The sequence below is a fragment of the Oncorhynchus masou genome, chromosome 31, assembly GCF_036934945.1.
Source record: "Oncorhynchus masou masou isolate Uvic2021 chromosome 31, UVic_Omas_1.1, whole genome shotgun sequence".
Lineage (NCBI taxonomy): Eukaryota > Metazoa > Chordata > Actinopteri > Salmoniformes > Salmonidae > Oncorhynchus > Oncorhynchus masou.
In genome coordinates this window covers 64,957,607-64,973,134 of record NC_088242.1, presented here as the reverse complement: position 1 = coordinate 64,973,134, position 15,528 = coordinate 64,957,607, and positions in this window count along the sequence as shown.

The window sequence follows — 15,528 nt, the reverse complement described above, 5'->3', positions numbered from 1 at the left end:
TTTGAGAAACACAGATGAATGTCTAAGTCTGAAATGAAACTGTGAGAGCTAGTTGAGTTTTTAAATAGGTTACAAGGCTGTTTGTGTTAGCTGACAAACTCACACGCTCACCTGTCAAAGTACAAACACACTCAAGTCAACCAGATTTATCTGTGGGTGAGATCATTGACATTGATTGCCTTGCTCACCTCTAGTTAGACATGCATTTATTCATAATTCAAACCTTTATATCTTGCAATTTCCATGGCTTTGCTTGTGTAAATAAATTCCTTATACTCTGTTGTCTGGCCTTTTTGGGCTGCCACTCTTTGGGACGCTGTAACTCACACACGCCTTTGGCTCTTAAAACAACATTGTAGCACATTGCCATGCCAGCACTCATAACTTTTTAAACTCCTCTGTGATAGTGGTGCAACTGGGTGTGTGGTGGGTCCAATGCTGATGCATCTAGACATTTCTTAAAAGTATGAGTATCTGGCTTTGCAAGCATGTACAAATCCCTTTTCCTTATAATGGCTATGGATATGTTAGCAGTCAAGTCACATATGTTCTCCCTTTACCCATAAGCAGGCATTGTGAAACTTGATGTTCCTACCCCTGAGTGAGATGTTAAGTAGAATGATCTGAAGGGCCTGTCTTAGAGGGCCTGTGAGTAATGACAGCTGGGAGCCTAGAGAGCTGGAGGAAACAAGACACAGCTCAGTAACAGGAAACAGTTTCTTCAGTGTTCTATGAGTTTAACAGGTACATGTGAATATTCTAGACAATCCCATATGTACAGTGGCTTGTGAAAGTATTCATCCCCCATGGCAATTTTCCTATTTTGTTGCCTTACAACCTGGAATTAAAATGGATTTTTGAGGGGTTTGTATCATTTGATTTACACAACATGCCTACCACTTTGAAGATGCAAAATATTTGTTGTTGTTGTGAAACAAGCAGTAAATAAGACAAAAAACCTGAACTTGAGCGTACATAACTATTCACCCGCCTAAAGTCAATACATTGTAGAGCAACCTTTTGCTGCAATTACAGCTCCAAGTCTCTTGGGGTATGTCTCTATAAGCTTGGCACATCTAGCCACTGGGACTTTTGCCCAAAGCAAAACTGCTCCAGCTCCTTCAAGTTGGATGGGTTCCGCTGGTGGACAGCAATCTTTAAATCATACCACAGATACTCAATTGGATTGAGGTCTGGGTTTTGACTAGGCCATTCCAAGACATTTCAATGTTTCCCCTTAAGTGTCAGATTTTTAAAAACTTTACGGAAAAAGCAAACCATATAATAATCTGAGTACAGCTTTCAGACAACAAAGCAGCCAAAAAGATATCCGCCATATTGGGTCGTCAACATTAGTCATAAATAGCATTATAAATATTGACTTTCCTCTGATGATCTTCATCAGAATGCACTCCCATGAATCGCAGTTCCACAATAAATGTTTGTTTTGTTCGATAATGTCCATCATTTATGCCAAATAGGTTCTTTTGTTAGGGTGTTTGGTAAACAAATCCAAAAGCACGTTCAGGTCCAGCCGAACGTCGGACAAAAAGTTCAAAAAGTTCCGTTACAGCCCGTAGAAACTTGTCAAACTAAGTATGGAATCAATCTTTATCTGTTTTTATCAGAAATCTTCAATAATGTTCCAACCGGATAATTCCTATGTCTGTAGAAAAGCAATGGAACGAGAGGTAACTCTCTCGTGACCGTGTCTCAGAGTCTGTGGCACTCTGCCACACACCTGACTCATTCCTCTCTCATTTGGTCCCACTTCACAGTAGAAGCCTCAAACCACGTTCTAAAGACTGTTGACATCTAGTGGAAGCCTTTGGAAGTGCAACATAACCAATATCCCACTGTATCTACAATAGGGGCTGAGTTAATAAACTACAAGCCTCAGATTTCCCACTTCCTGGTTGGATTTTTCTCAGGTTTTCACCTGCCATATGAGTTCTGTTATACTCACAGACATCATTCAAACAGTTTTCTATCCAATACTACTAACAATATGCATATATTAGCATCTGGGACAGAGTAGCAGGCAGTTTACTCTGGGCACCTTATTCATCCAAGCTACTCAATACTGCCCCCTGTCACCAAGAGGTTATTAAACCACTCGAGTGTTTATTTTATTTATTTTTTTAATTTGAAACAAGTCATTTTTGTAATTTGACTTCACCAATTTTGACTATTTTGTGTATGTCCATTACATGAAATCCAAATAAAAATCCATTGAAATTACAGGTTGTAATGCAACAAAATAGGAAAAACGCCAAGGGGGATGAATACTTTTGCAAGGCACGGTATTGTTCATAGCCACCTAAGAGAGCAGACCCCCTCCCTGATATGGGTAGAACTTATTCAAGAGGTGTTGATTTAATGAATTAATGTTTGCTGGAGGAAAAATATGCTCCTTTTGAAATATAGGTGATTGAAGGTCCAGTTCTCCAGTATATTGTTGTCCTTGCTAGGGCTGTGGCAGTCATGACATTTTGTCAGCTGGTTATTGTCAAACAACAGAATGCTGGTCTCAAGGTAAACTACCATAAATTACCATAAACACGTTTAGCATCTCCAGGCCTCTGCAAATAGGCCTACAAGCTGCATACAAGTCACCTTTGGAACATCAACTTCCTTTGGCCGCCTTTCCTTCCAGTTCTCTGCTGCCAATGACTGGAACAAACTGCAGAAATCACTGAAGCTGGAGTCTTATATCTCCCTCTTTAACTTTAAGCATCAGCTGTCAGAGCATCTTACCGATCACTGTACCTGTATACAGCCAATCTGTAAATAGCACACTCAACTACCTCATCCTCATATTGTTACTTATTCTCTTGCTCTTTTGCACCCCAGTATCTCTACTTGCATATCATCTGTACATCTATCACTCCAGTGTGCTGGCCTATTTATTGCCTTACCCCCTTACTCTTCTACATTTGCACACACAGTACATAGCTTTTCTATTGTGTTATTGACTGTACATTTGTTTATGTGTATCTCTGTGTTGTTGTTTTTGTCACACTGCTTTGATTTATCTTGGCCAGGTCGCAGTTGTAAATGAGAACATGTTCTCAACTGGCCTACCTGGTTAAATAAATAAATATATGTTTTTTTAAATAAAATCAACATTTAACACTTAGCCTACAATTTCCTAAACCCCCGCGGAAATCGAATTAAAGTAATAAAACATTTCCCATCAAAATCTTTCTGCTTAAGCTAGACATATCTGTTGTTTTACAGAGCATCCACAGATATCTTCCTTCCGCGTCTGTGGTGACATGTAGCAGAGTGGTGTATATCAGATCATGAGACACCCCGAAAATCGGTCTTCTCACATATACCTCTGGAGCTTCTGAAAGGTTTGGCCTTCAGTATTATGACCATTCTATTGAAAGATTAGAATTTATTTTGGATGCAGTATTTGGTGGACTGCTGATACATTTCTACCCGGTCTTGACTCGGTCTTGGATAGTGAGGACTCATAATTTTACCAGCAGAGCAAAACACTCTGCTGGTGAATTATCAGCTTCCATTCAGTCAGCGCATTAAAACCGCTTCACTAGGCCAAATATTTACACTCCTTTCTTGAAACATGAATATCTTATTAAGTCTCTAAACGTATTATAAGCATATTAGCACAGTGGCGAACCTATAGGCGAACCTATAAGCAACCGTATTACCAGCACACCCATGTAGGAGAGTGCACTTTTTGTAAAACACAAAGGGCCGGTGTTGTAGTGAGGGTATACGCATGTATACGCCATATACCCCACTTTGTTGTCCAGTAGGCATTGCATGTATTCCCTTCTTAATCCCTACTTGTGCTTATCAAAGTAATGTAGTGGAGGTAAACAATTTTTCAATTATGTAGTACAATAGAGAACTCATGTACAAAGTAGCCTACACAATCGTAAAGCCCATGAAATATATTCACATGTGCAATGCACACATAGCCTAGTTTCACAGAATATCATCTGAAGGCAGCAAGAGTGTGCAGGTCTCAACTGGTTTTGGCATGGAGCAGCTCACAGAAGAATGACATCAGGAGCCTGTAGTTTAGGATAGACATTTCAACTTATCTTATTCACCAGTAAATTCTAAATAAGGCAACAATGTGTATGCAAACCAATTATTGAAAAAGTTCAGTCCGAAGTGTTGGTTAGTAGGCTATTTGTTATGTGCAATTGTCATCATGTGCTGTTTGCATCAGGGGCGTATACAGGGATGGGCCTGGGTGGACACAGACCCACCCACTGGGGAGCCAGGCCATGGAGGGTCCACCCAATCAGATTGATGTGGTTTAAGCATTGTTGTGGACTTAGAAAAAATACAAACATTTGAGGGTCTATTAAAAAGTATGATTTTGAGAGGGAAAAATCTATAAGAAAACTAATTAAAAACCATAGGAAAACAGGATTTTTTTACAAAGGGTGCCTTTCCTTTGCTGGGCAGGCAAGTGTTTTGACAAAATTAGACTCTCTTCGCCAGGCATCATTACACCATAGCATAGGACCAATGGAAAAACAGGCGTCACACACAGCATGATGTTAAATGATAAACAGTCCTTAAACTTGGACATAATAAGACAGTAGGTCCCAATCATAAGAATACAAAAACTCAAGCATTAAGCATTTCCCAATTGAAATGTATAACTACTACTTCTCATTACAAAAAACATTTCACGTTTAGCACACAGCGGTGACCTGAAGTTTAAAGTAGAACTGACAGGGTTAACTACTTTGCAGATATGAAACAAACAGACAATCATAATATCAAACATACTTAATTCCCATTTTATGCTAAAAAACCAACTTCAAAGAAGGTTTTAAAAATATGTTATATTTGACTCAATGTTCCATTATGTCTCTAAGGTATTGTTGGCAGAATAGATGGATGCAGTTCACTGCATGCTTATTGTAATTCCCCAATACATTTCTTGGTATTCCAAAAAATATTGCTATCAGGTTCTAAATCACAGCCAGCCTGGTACAATGTTTGTTGCCTCCAGTCGGGATGCACTGTTTCAGTTTCAATGAGTCAATATTCTGGACAAAAACAGACAAACATAACTAAGACTGGAAATGTCAATACAATCAAACTAGCAGGGGCAATGATCACAAGTCAGTCATAACATAGCTAATAGGATAGAGTATCTATTTATGTAGCAATCTAAAAACACGGAGCCTAACATTAACCACACAGCTAGCTGCTAGGAGGATGTCATGCCATTGGAGGAGTGGGTGAGTGACTTTTCCCCCTGATGTAGTTTTTCAGTCGCTATACACAGCTAGCGATGCAGGTGTCATTTGGTTAGCTAGAAAAACATGAACGACTGTTATCCAGTTAGCATATTTCTTGTGTTTGAAATTCACTCTGGCTATCTACTACTCTGGCTATCTACATCGATTTCAAAGCACTCTCGTCTAAGTGTGTCTGAGTGCAGAACAACTAATGAATACACAAACGCACAATACCCGGTGAATATAACCAGTGTCAGTAAGCGTAGACAAATATACTGAATACTGTAGTTACTCAAGAACACTCTAAACAACATGAAAAAAGCCTAATCAGCTCTACTACGGCGAGTAAAATGGTCAGAATGTGGTGTTCTCTCATTTATGCCTGGAAGAAGCTACAGTTGAAGTCGGAAGTTTACATACACATAGATTGGAGTCATTAAAACTAGTTTTTCAACCACTCCACACATTTCTTATTAACAAAGTATAGTTTTGGCAAGTCGGTTAGGACATTACCTTGTGCATGACACAAGTAATTGTTCCAACAATTGTTTACAGACAGATTATTTAAATTATCATTCACAGTATCACAATTCCAGTGGGTCAGAAGAATACATACACTAAGTTGATTGTGCCTTGAAACAGCTTGGGAAATTAAAGAAAATGGCTTTTGAAGTCATGGCTTTTGAAGCTTCTGATGGGCTAATTGTCATAATTTGAGTCAATTGGAGGTGTACCAAACTTTTGACCCAGAAAATATAAAAACCTATCAGCCTATATCAAATCTCAAACATTTTAGAAAAAGCTGTTGCGCAGCAACTCACTGCCTCCCTGAAGACAAACAATGTATGCGAAATGCTTCAGTCTGGTTTTAGACCCCATCATAGCACTGAGACGGCACTTGTGAAGGTGGTAAATGACATTTTAATGGCATCGGACCGAGGCTCTGCATCTGTCCTCGTGCTCCTAGACCTTAGTGCTGCTTTTGATACCATCGATCAACACATTCTTTTGGAGAGATTGGAAGCCCAAATTGGTCTACACGGACAAGTTCTGGCCTGGTTTAGATCTTATCTGTCGGAAAGATATCAGTTTGTCTCTGTGGATGGTTTGTCCTCTGACAAATCTACTGTAAATTGCGGTGTTCCTCAAGGTTCCATTTTAGGACCACTATTGTTTTCACTATAATTTTTACCTCTTGGGGATGTCATTCGATAACATAATGTTAACTTTCACTGCTATGAGGATTACACACAGCTGTACCTGACACACAGCTGTACCTGTGTTTCAGACATAAGGAAGTGGATGGCTGCACATTTTCTACTTTGAAACTCTGACAAGACAAGAGATGCTTCTTCTAGGTCCCAAGAAACAAAGACATCTTCTGTTGAATCTGACAATTAATCTTGATGGTTGTGCAGTTGTCTCAAATAAAACTGTAAATAACCTTGGAGTTACTCTGGACCTTATCTCTCTTTTGACAAACATATCAAGACTGTTTCGAGGAAAGATTTTTTCCATCTACGTAACATTGCGAAATCAGAAGCTTTCTGTCCAAAAATGCAGAAAAATGTATCCATGCTTTTGTCACTTCAAGGTTAGACTACTGCAATGCTCTAATTTCCGGCTACCCGGATAAAGCACTAATTAAACTTTAGTTAGTGCCTAATACGGCTGCTAGAATCCTGATTAGAACCCAAATATTTGATCATATTTCTCCAGTGCTAGCCTCCCTAAACTGGCTTCCTGTTAAGGCAAGGGATGACTTCAAGGTTTTACAACTAACCTACAAAGCATTACATGGGCTTGCTCCTACCTACCTTTCCGATTTGGTCCTGCCGTATATACCTACACATAGGTCACAAGACGCAGACCTCCTAATTGTCCCTAGAATTTCTAAGCAAACAGCTGGAGGCAGGGCTTTCTCCTATAGAGCTCCATTTTTATAGAATGGTCTGCCTACCCATTGAGAGATGCAGACTCGGTCTCAACCTTTAAGTCTTTATTGAAGACTCATCTCTTCAGTAGGTCCTATGATTGAGTGTAGTCTGGCCCAGGAGTGCGAAGGTGAACGGAAAGGCACTGCAGCAACGGACCTCCCTTGCTGTCTCTGCCTGGCCGGTTCCTCTCTCTCCACTGGGATTCTCTGCCTCTAACCCTATTACAGTGGCTGAGTCACTGGCTTACTGGTGCTCTTCCATGCTGTACCTAGGAGTGGTGCGTCACTGGAGTGGGTTGAGTCACTGACGTGATCTTCCTGTCTGGGTTGGCGCCCCCCCTTGGGTTGTGCCATTGTGAAGATCTTTGTGGGCTATACTCGGCCTTGTCTCAGTATGGTAAGTTGGTGGTTGAAGATATCCCTCTAGTGGTGTGGGGGCTGTGCTTCGGGCAAAGTGGGTGGGGTTATATCCTGCCTGTTTGGGTCTCCTGACCCCTCCTGTCTCAGCCTCCAGTATTTATGCTGCTGTAGTTTATGTGTCGGGGGGCTAGGGTCAGTCTGTTATATCTGGAGTATTTCCCCAGGTTTATCCGGTGTCCTGTGTAAATGTATGTATGCTTTCTTTAATATTCTCTCTCTCTCGGAGGAGGAGGACCTGAGCCCTAGGACCATGCCTCAGCACTACCTGGCATGATGACTCCTTGCAGTCCCCAGTCCACCTGGCCGTGCTGCTACTCCAGTTTCAACTGTTCTGCCTATGGCTATGGACCCCTGACCTTTTCACCGGACGTGCAACCTGTCCCAGACCTGCTGTTTTCAACTCTCTAGAGACAGCAGGAATTGGTAGAGATACTCTCAATGATCGGCTATGAAAAGCCAACTGACATTTACTCCTGAGGTGCTGACCTGTTGCGCCCTCGACAACTACTGTGATTATTATTATTTGACCATGCTGGTCATTTATGAACATTTGAACATCTTGGCCATGTTCTGTTATAATCTCCATCTGGCACAGCCAGAAGAGGACTGGCCACCCCTCATAGCCTGGTTCTGGCCTTTCTAGGGAGCTTCTACGCCTGCGTTGCTTGCTGTTTGGGGTTTTAGCCTAGGTTTCTGTACAGTACTTTGAGATATCAGCTGATGTAAGAATGGCTATATAAATACATTTGATTGATAAGAGTCTGGATGCCATTTGATTAATTGCTCAGCAGTCTTATGGCTTGGAAGTAGAAGCTGTTAAGGAGCCTTTTGGTCCTACACCTGGCGCTCCAGAACTGCTTGCAGTGCTGTAGCAGAGAAAACAGTCTATGACTTGGGTGACTGAAGTCTCTGAGAATTTTAAGGGCTTTCCTCTGACACCGCCTATTATATCGGTCCTGTATTGCAGGAAGCTTGGCCCCAGTGATGTACTGGGCAGTACGCACTACCCTCTGTAGCTCCTTACGGTCAGATGCCGAGCAGTTGCCATACCAAGCGGTGATACAACCGGTCAGGATGCTCTCGATGGTGCAGCTGTAGAACTTTTGAGGATCTGGGGACCCATGCTAAATGTAACCTTTCATCTGCCTTCACAACAAACTTGTATGTAATCTGTTAATACGAATAAAATTGTTAAATTATGAGCCCAGTTCATTTAGCCACGGAAAAGATCAACTTTCCCACTAGCCTTGATTGGCTGAGATAATGAGTGGGCTGGACATGCTGAGAGATGAGTTCGAATTAGTCTGCCATGTAGCACGCTTCTGTTTATAACATGAGTGTAACGGCTTTCGTCTGGTGGAAGAGAAGCGGACCAAAATGCAGCGTGGTGGTTATTCATGTTCTTTAAAAAAATGAACTAGACATGAAATAACTAACAATACAGAAACAACAAACGGAACGTGAAAACCTATACAGCGTATCTGGTGAACACAAACACAGAGACAGGAACAATCACCCACAAAACACTCAAAGAATATGGCTGCTTAAATATTGTTCCCAATCAGAGACAACGATAAACACCTGCCTCTGATTGAGAACCACTCCAGACAGCCATAGACTTTGCTAGATACCCCCACTAAGCCACAAACCCAATACCTAACAAAAACCCCAAGACAAAACACACCACAATAAACCCATGTCACACCCTGGCCTGACCAACTAAATGCAGACAAACACAATATACTTCGACCAGGGCGTGACAATGAGCTGGTCAGTATGTGTAGGTAATCCTTTTGAAAGCAGCTTTTTATAAAGACATCACGTAGTACAGTGGTTCTCGAACTTTTATAGTCCTGTACCCCTTCAAACATTCAACCTCCAGCTGCGTACCCCCTCTAGCACCAGGGTCAGCACACTCTCAAATGTTGTTTTTTGCCATCTTTGAAAGCTTGCCACATACACACTACACAATATATTTATTAAACATAAAAATTAGTGCAAGGTTTTGTCACAACCTTGCTCATGGGAAGTGACAACGAGCTCTTATAGGACCAGGGCACAAGTAATAATATAATAATAACTAATTATTTTGCTCTTTTTTAACCATCTTACATATAAAACTTTACTTGTTCGATGAAAATTGTGAATAACTCACTACAGGTTATTGAGAAGGGTGTGCTTGAAAGGATGCACATAACTCTGTAATGTTGGGTTGTAGTTGTATTGGAGAGTCCCAGTTTAAATAATTTTCCACAGTCTGTGTCTGTATTTAGTTTTCATGCTAGTGAGGGCCGAGAATCCACTTTCACATAGGTACGTAGTTGCAAAGGGCATCAGTGTGTTACCAGCACGATTTGCCAAGGCAGGATACTCTGAGCTCAGCCCAATCCAGAAATCTGGCAGTGGCTTCTGATTAAATTACATTTTCACAGAACTGCTTGTTGCAATTTCGATGAGGCTCTCTTGTTCAGATATCTGTAAGTGGACTGGAGGCAGGGCATGAAAGGGATAAGGAATCCAATTGTTTGTGTCATCCCTTTCGGGAAAGTACCTCCGGAATTGCACACCCAGCTCACTCAGGTGCTTTGCTACAGTATATCACATTTGACATTGTCCGTAAGCTTGAGTTCATTTGCACACGAAAAAATCAGATATTGTCGGAAAGGCCTGTGTGTTTTCCTTGTTAATGCAAACAGAGAAGAGCTCGAGCTTCTTAATCATAGCCTCAATTTTGTCCCGCACATTAAATATAGTTATGTAGAGCCTGTAATCCTTGATTCAGATCATTCAGTTGAGAAAAAATATCACCCAGATATGCCAGTCGTGTGAGAAACGGTCAGACGTGTCAATACTTTGCCTCTTGATAACCAGTGCACTTCTGTATGTTGTAAAAGCTTGACATGGTCACTGCCCATATCATTGAATAGTGCAGAATATATACAAGTGTTCAGCGGCCTTGCTTTATATAGTAAACCATTTTCACAGTAGTGTCCAAAACGCTGCAAGAGCCTCTGGGTGGATGCTGCAGTGCACTCAAGTGGCGTCACTTGCATTACCACTCCACTATGTCTCCCTGTCATGGGTTTTGCGCCATCAGTGCAAATACCAACATGAGCAGTAGCTTCATTTGGCTATATTCGGAATGTTAGTGGAATTCCCGGCGAGAGAAAAACGGTATTGTGATTGGATGCTAATTATTTGACTAGGCTACCTGTATTTGACATTGTGTTATTATTTCTCTGAACACTCCATGGTTTAATTTCATTTTTGGCAGTGAAACGAGGATACTCAGGTGAGAAAAAAACCTGTATAGCCCCGTTGGAAAATATGAATGGCGTACCCCTGTTTGGGAATATCTAATGATGTAGAACTGCATGTGTTGCTCTCCACTTTCTGGTGGATGGAGTTTTGAAATCAGTGGAATTAGAGTATGATAGCTAAGGAGATGGAGACAATTATGGCGTTTGATTGCAAATATGCAGATGGAGTTGAAAAGAGAACACACAAGTCTCCAGATTACATCTTCAAACGAAGGGCAACCATGGCATCTGTGACAGAGAGGGTGAAGCGTCCATCCATGCATATGGGTTAGATAGTCTTGCTAGCTCCATTTTCAGATATTACACATTTCTAATTTTGTCAGAGAGCTGTTTTCAAGTCAAAGTGTACTGTTAGCTGGCTGGCTCGTTAGCTAACGTTACATGTATGATCTGTGTTGTAATATTATTCAAATCTCAGAGCCATTTGCATTGCCAGTTTAGCCTAATTTTAGCTGGTTGGTTAGCTACCTGTAGATTCATGCCAGTTAGTAAAATTATGAGTTGGGATTGTGGTTCATAGTGTAACTAACTAGCTAGCTACATGTCTAAACAAAGGACTCCACTATGCAAGTAACCATTTCAACAGAATGTTTTATGATGTCACTGTGGCAACTGTCGATAGACGTAGCTGGCAAATTAGCTTTGGATATCTACTATGATTTCAGAGCACTCTCATCTGAGTGTTCCAGAGCACAAATTTACGAACGCTCAACACCCATTGAATATGGCCGGTGTCAGTAAATGTTGGCAAAAAACTGTAAATAAATTGTTGCCAGCAGCACAGTTGCAGTCAGTAAAATGGTCAGAGTCAGAGTGAGCTGTTTTCTCATTTGTGTCTGGAAGTAGATAGCAAGCTTGACTGCTTGACTGCTATTGTTAGGCCAGAACGCTCGAATCAACCCTACTCCTCGGCGCAGAGCGTCCAGTGTGCGCTCTGAAAGCTCTGAGTTCAAAAAACACTCTGAATTTACGAATGGACAATCTGACACTCAGGCACTTCAGATTAAATTACGAACACACCTGTAGTATAAACCAGCGTTTAGTCTTAAAAGCTTTGGTTGTTTAGTTCATGGCCTTACATGAATCCTTAGAGATGGGTGGGGCTAAAGCTTTAGAGGATGTGAACGATGTTGAATGCGTTTAGACAACAAAGGGACCTCCAGCATGTGTACCAAAATATTCAAGGGCCATTTTCTCAAAAGTGATTTTACAAGTTTATGAACTTTCAAAGGAGAATTACTTTCCCATTGCTCCTCAACTGTAGTGTATGATTACCATTTTCTAGTCTCTACTTTTAACCAATGTAAAAAACACAATTTAAAATGTTGCTAACGAATCGAGCCGAATTGGTCACATAAAGTGCCTTCGAAAAGTATTCAGACCCCTTGACTTTTTCCACATTCTGTTACGGTACACCCTTATTCTAAAATTAATTACATTGTTTTTTCCCCTCAAATCTACACACAATAATCCATAATGACAAAGCAAAACAGGTTTTTAGAAATGAAATACATAGAAATGTATTACAAATATGATTTTAGACCCTTTACTCCGTACTTTGTTGAAGAACCTTTGGCAGCGATTACCGCCTTGAGTCTTCTTGGGTATGATGCTACAAGCTTGGCACACCTGTATTTGGGGAGTTTCTCCCATTCGTCTCTGAAGATCTTCTCAAGCTCTGTCTGGTTGGCTGGGGAGAGTTGGCGCACAGATATTTTCAGGTCTCTCCAGAGATGTTCGATTGGATTCAAGTCCGGGCTCTGGCTGGGCCACTCAAGGACAATCATGGACATGTCCCAAAGGCACTCCTGCATTGTCTTGGTAGTGTGCTTAGGGTCATTGTCCTGTTGGAAGTCTAAGGTCCTGAATGCCCTGGAGCTATTGTTCATGAAGGATCTCTCTGTCATTTGCTCCATTCATCTTTCCCTCTATCCTGACTAGTCTCCCAGTCCCTGCCGGTGAAAAACATCCCCACAGCATGATGCTGAACCACCATGCATCACCGTAGGGATGGTGCCAGGTTGACTCCAGTCGTGACGCTTTGCATTCAGGACAAAGAGGCAAACTCCAAGCAGGTTGTCAAGTGCCTTTTACTGATCAAGGCCCTTCTCCCCGATTGCTCAGTTTGGTCGGGCGGCCCTCTCTAGGAAGAGTCTTGGTGGTTCCAAATGTCTTCCATTTAAGAATGATGGAGGCCACTGTGTTCTTGGGGACCTTCAATGCTGCAGAAATGTTTTGGTACCCTTGCCCAGATCTGTACCTCAACACAATCCTGTCTCAGAGCTCTACAGACAATTCCTTTGACCTCATGGTTTGGTTTTTGCTCTGACATGCACTGTCAACTATGGGTGTAAGGGTTTTCTTCCATCGAAGGAGAGGAGGACCAAAACGCAGCGTGGTTATCTCGATACATCTTTAATAGAGATAATTACGAACAATATACAAAAACAATAACCGTGAAAAACCGAAACAGCCCTATCTTTTTATTTTATTTTTATAAAAAAATAATTTATTACCTTCAATACCATTCATTCTTTACAACTCATACTTTTCATACATACTCCAATAATGGTATTTTAATTTTAACAAAACAAAAACCCCAAACAAAACCTCAGGGGAGCATCTTCCCTCCCCGTCACCCTACAAAATACCTTTCCCTATCTCCCCGTCCCTAATCTATCCCCTTACAAATCTAAATGACACCCAGCCCTAAACCCCCCTTCCACCTCTCCCGAGCAGCATGCTGCCCCCACTTCCTCTCCTCCCTCTTCATCCTGCCCCTCAAATCTCCTTCCACCCTCCTCACCATCCCTTCCACCCCCCAATCTCTCCCTGTCATCAACTTGTTCTGCCTGGCTTCCCACAGCCCCTGTTTAAAGAGACTCATGAGAAGCCAGAGCAGAAACCTGTCCCTATCCATCCCTCTCGCTCTCCCTACACCTCTCTCTAACCTGGCCCATGTCAATACAAAATCCCCCCTTACCAAACCTAACAACACCCGTGCCCTAGCCCAAACTAATCCGGCAAAGGCACAGTCCCAAAAGACATGGCGCACAGTCTCCTCCCTGCCACAAGAGGATCTTGGACAGGTGGGGGATTGCACCAAACTATACCAGTACATGATGGAACGTACCGGCAAGCACTTATGGAGGCTCAACCAATTCAGGTCCTTGAGCCTGTTGTCTAGACCCCGCGCCTGCACTCCCTCCCAGACCACTTCCGAGATGCCCACTACAGGCGCCGGACTCCCTGCCTTTCTGACCTCCTTGTACAGGTGCCTGTGATCTAAACCTACTCGGGCAACTTCAACCTCAGGGTGCGCACGCAGCCACTTGGCCGCATGACCAAAGTGCTACGGCAGCTGTTCCGCCCGAGGACCCGTGTTAGACCACACCATTACGCTTCTCGCCTGATACGAGAAGAACACCCGCAGGAGGTAACCGGACGGGTGTATCACTGGATGAGCAAGCTCCGTTAACAAGAAAGAAACAAAAATTGCGTCCAGCTTGAGGGGGAAATGTGGTACCCCCCTACCTCCCTCCCCGATGGGACAGAGCATGCGTGCCCTGGCGACCCACTCGCACCTGCCACTCCACATGAACTGAAGCACAAGCCTCACTAGAGGCCTCCTCAGACAAGCCGGCAATGGGTAGATGTATGCCAAATACAAAAGAGATGGCAACACATCCACCTTTAGGACCAGGACTTTGCCCATAAAAGACAAATACCTAGCCTTCCACATTGCTAGCTTCCTCTGTACCACTGCGATACGGATGTTCCAGTTTAGCGTCGCTGAGCCGGAGGTCTCAAAATGGACCCCGAGAATCCTCAGGGCCCCCTCACAGAGAGATAACCCCCCGGGCACATCCGTTCCGAAAAACTTGACGGAAGACTTTGCATGGTTCAGAACCGCTCCCGACGCTCGGGTGAAATCCCCGAAGATGGCAAGGGACCTTGTCAGGCACGAGTCCTTGCACAGCAGCAAGGAAGTGTCGTCGGCGTACTGCGTCATCTTAACACGCAGCCCACCACTTCCAGGGATCAACAAGCCTTCCAGCCCTGTGTCTGCCCTAATGGCAGCCCCCAGGGTCAATGTACAGAACGAAGAGGAGAGCCGAGAGTGGGCACCCCTGCCTGACCCCAGACGAGAGGTCAAAAACATCACCCAAGTGACTATTTACACTAACTCGGCACCCCGCTCCGACATATAATGTACGAATCCATCCTGAACTTCTCCCCAAATCCTAATCGACCTAACACTCTGAATAAAAAGGATCTATTCACGCGATCAAAGGCTTTCGCCTGATCTAGCGCTGCTACCATTAAAGGCAGTCCTCTATCTTCAACCCAAGCGATGGAGTCCCTGATTAACTGTAGGTTCCATCTAATAGAGCGGCCCTCTACCCCGCACGTCTGATCCTCATGGACGACGTAGGGAAGGGCTGTGCGCAACCGGTCTGCTAAAACCTTTGCAAGTAGCTTGTAATCTACACACAGCATGGTCAACGGCCGCCAGTTGCCAAGGTCTGTTACTTCCCACTTCTTATATAAAAGTGACAGCACACCAACAGCCATTGATCCCCCCTGGACCCCCGTCTCAAGGATGGCCTTC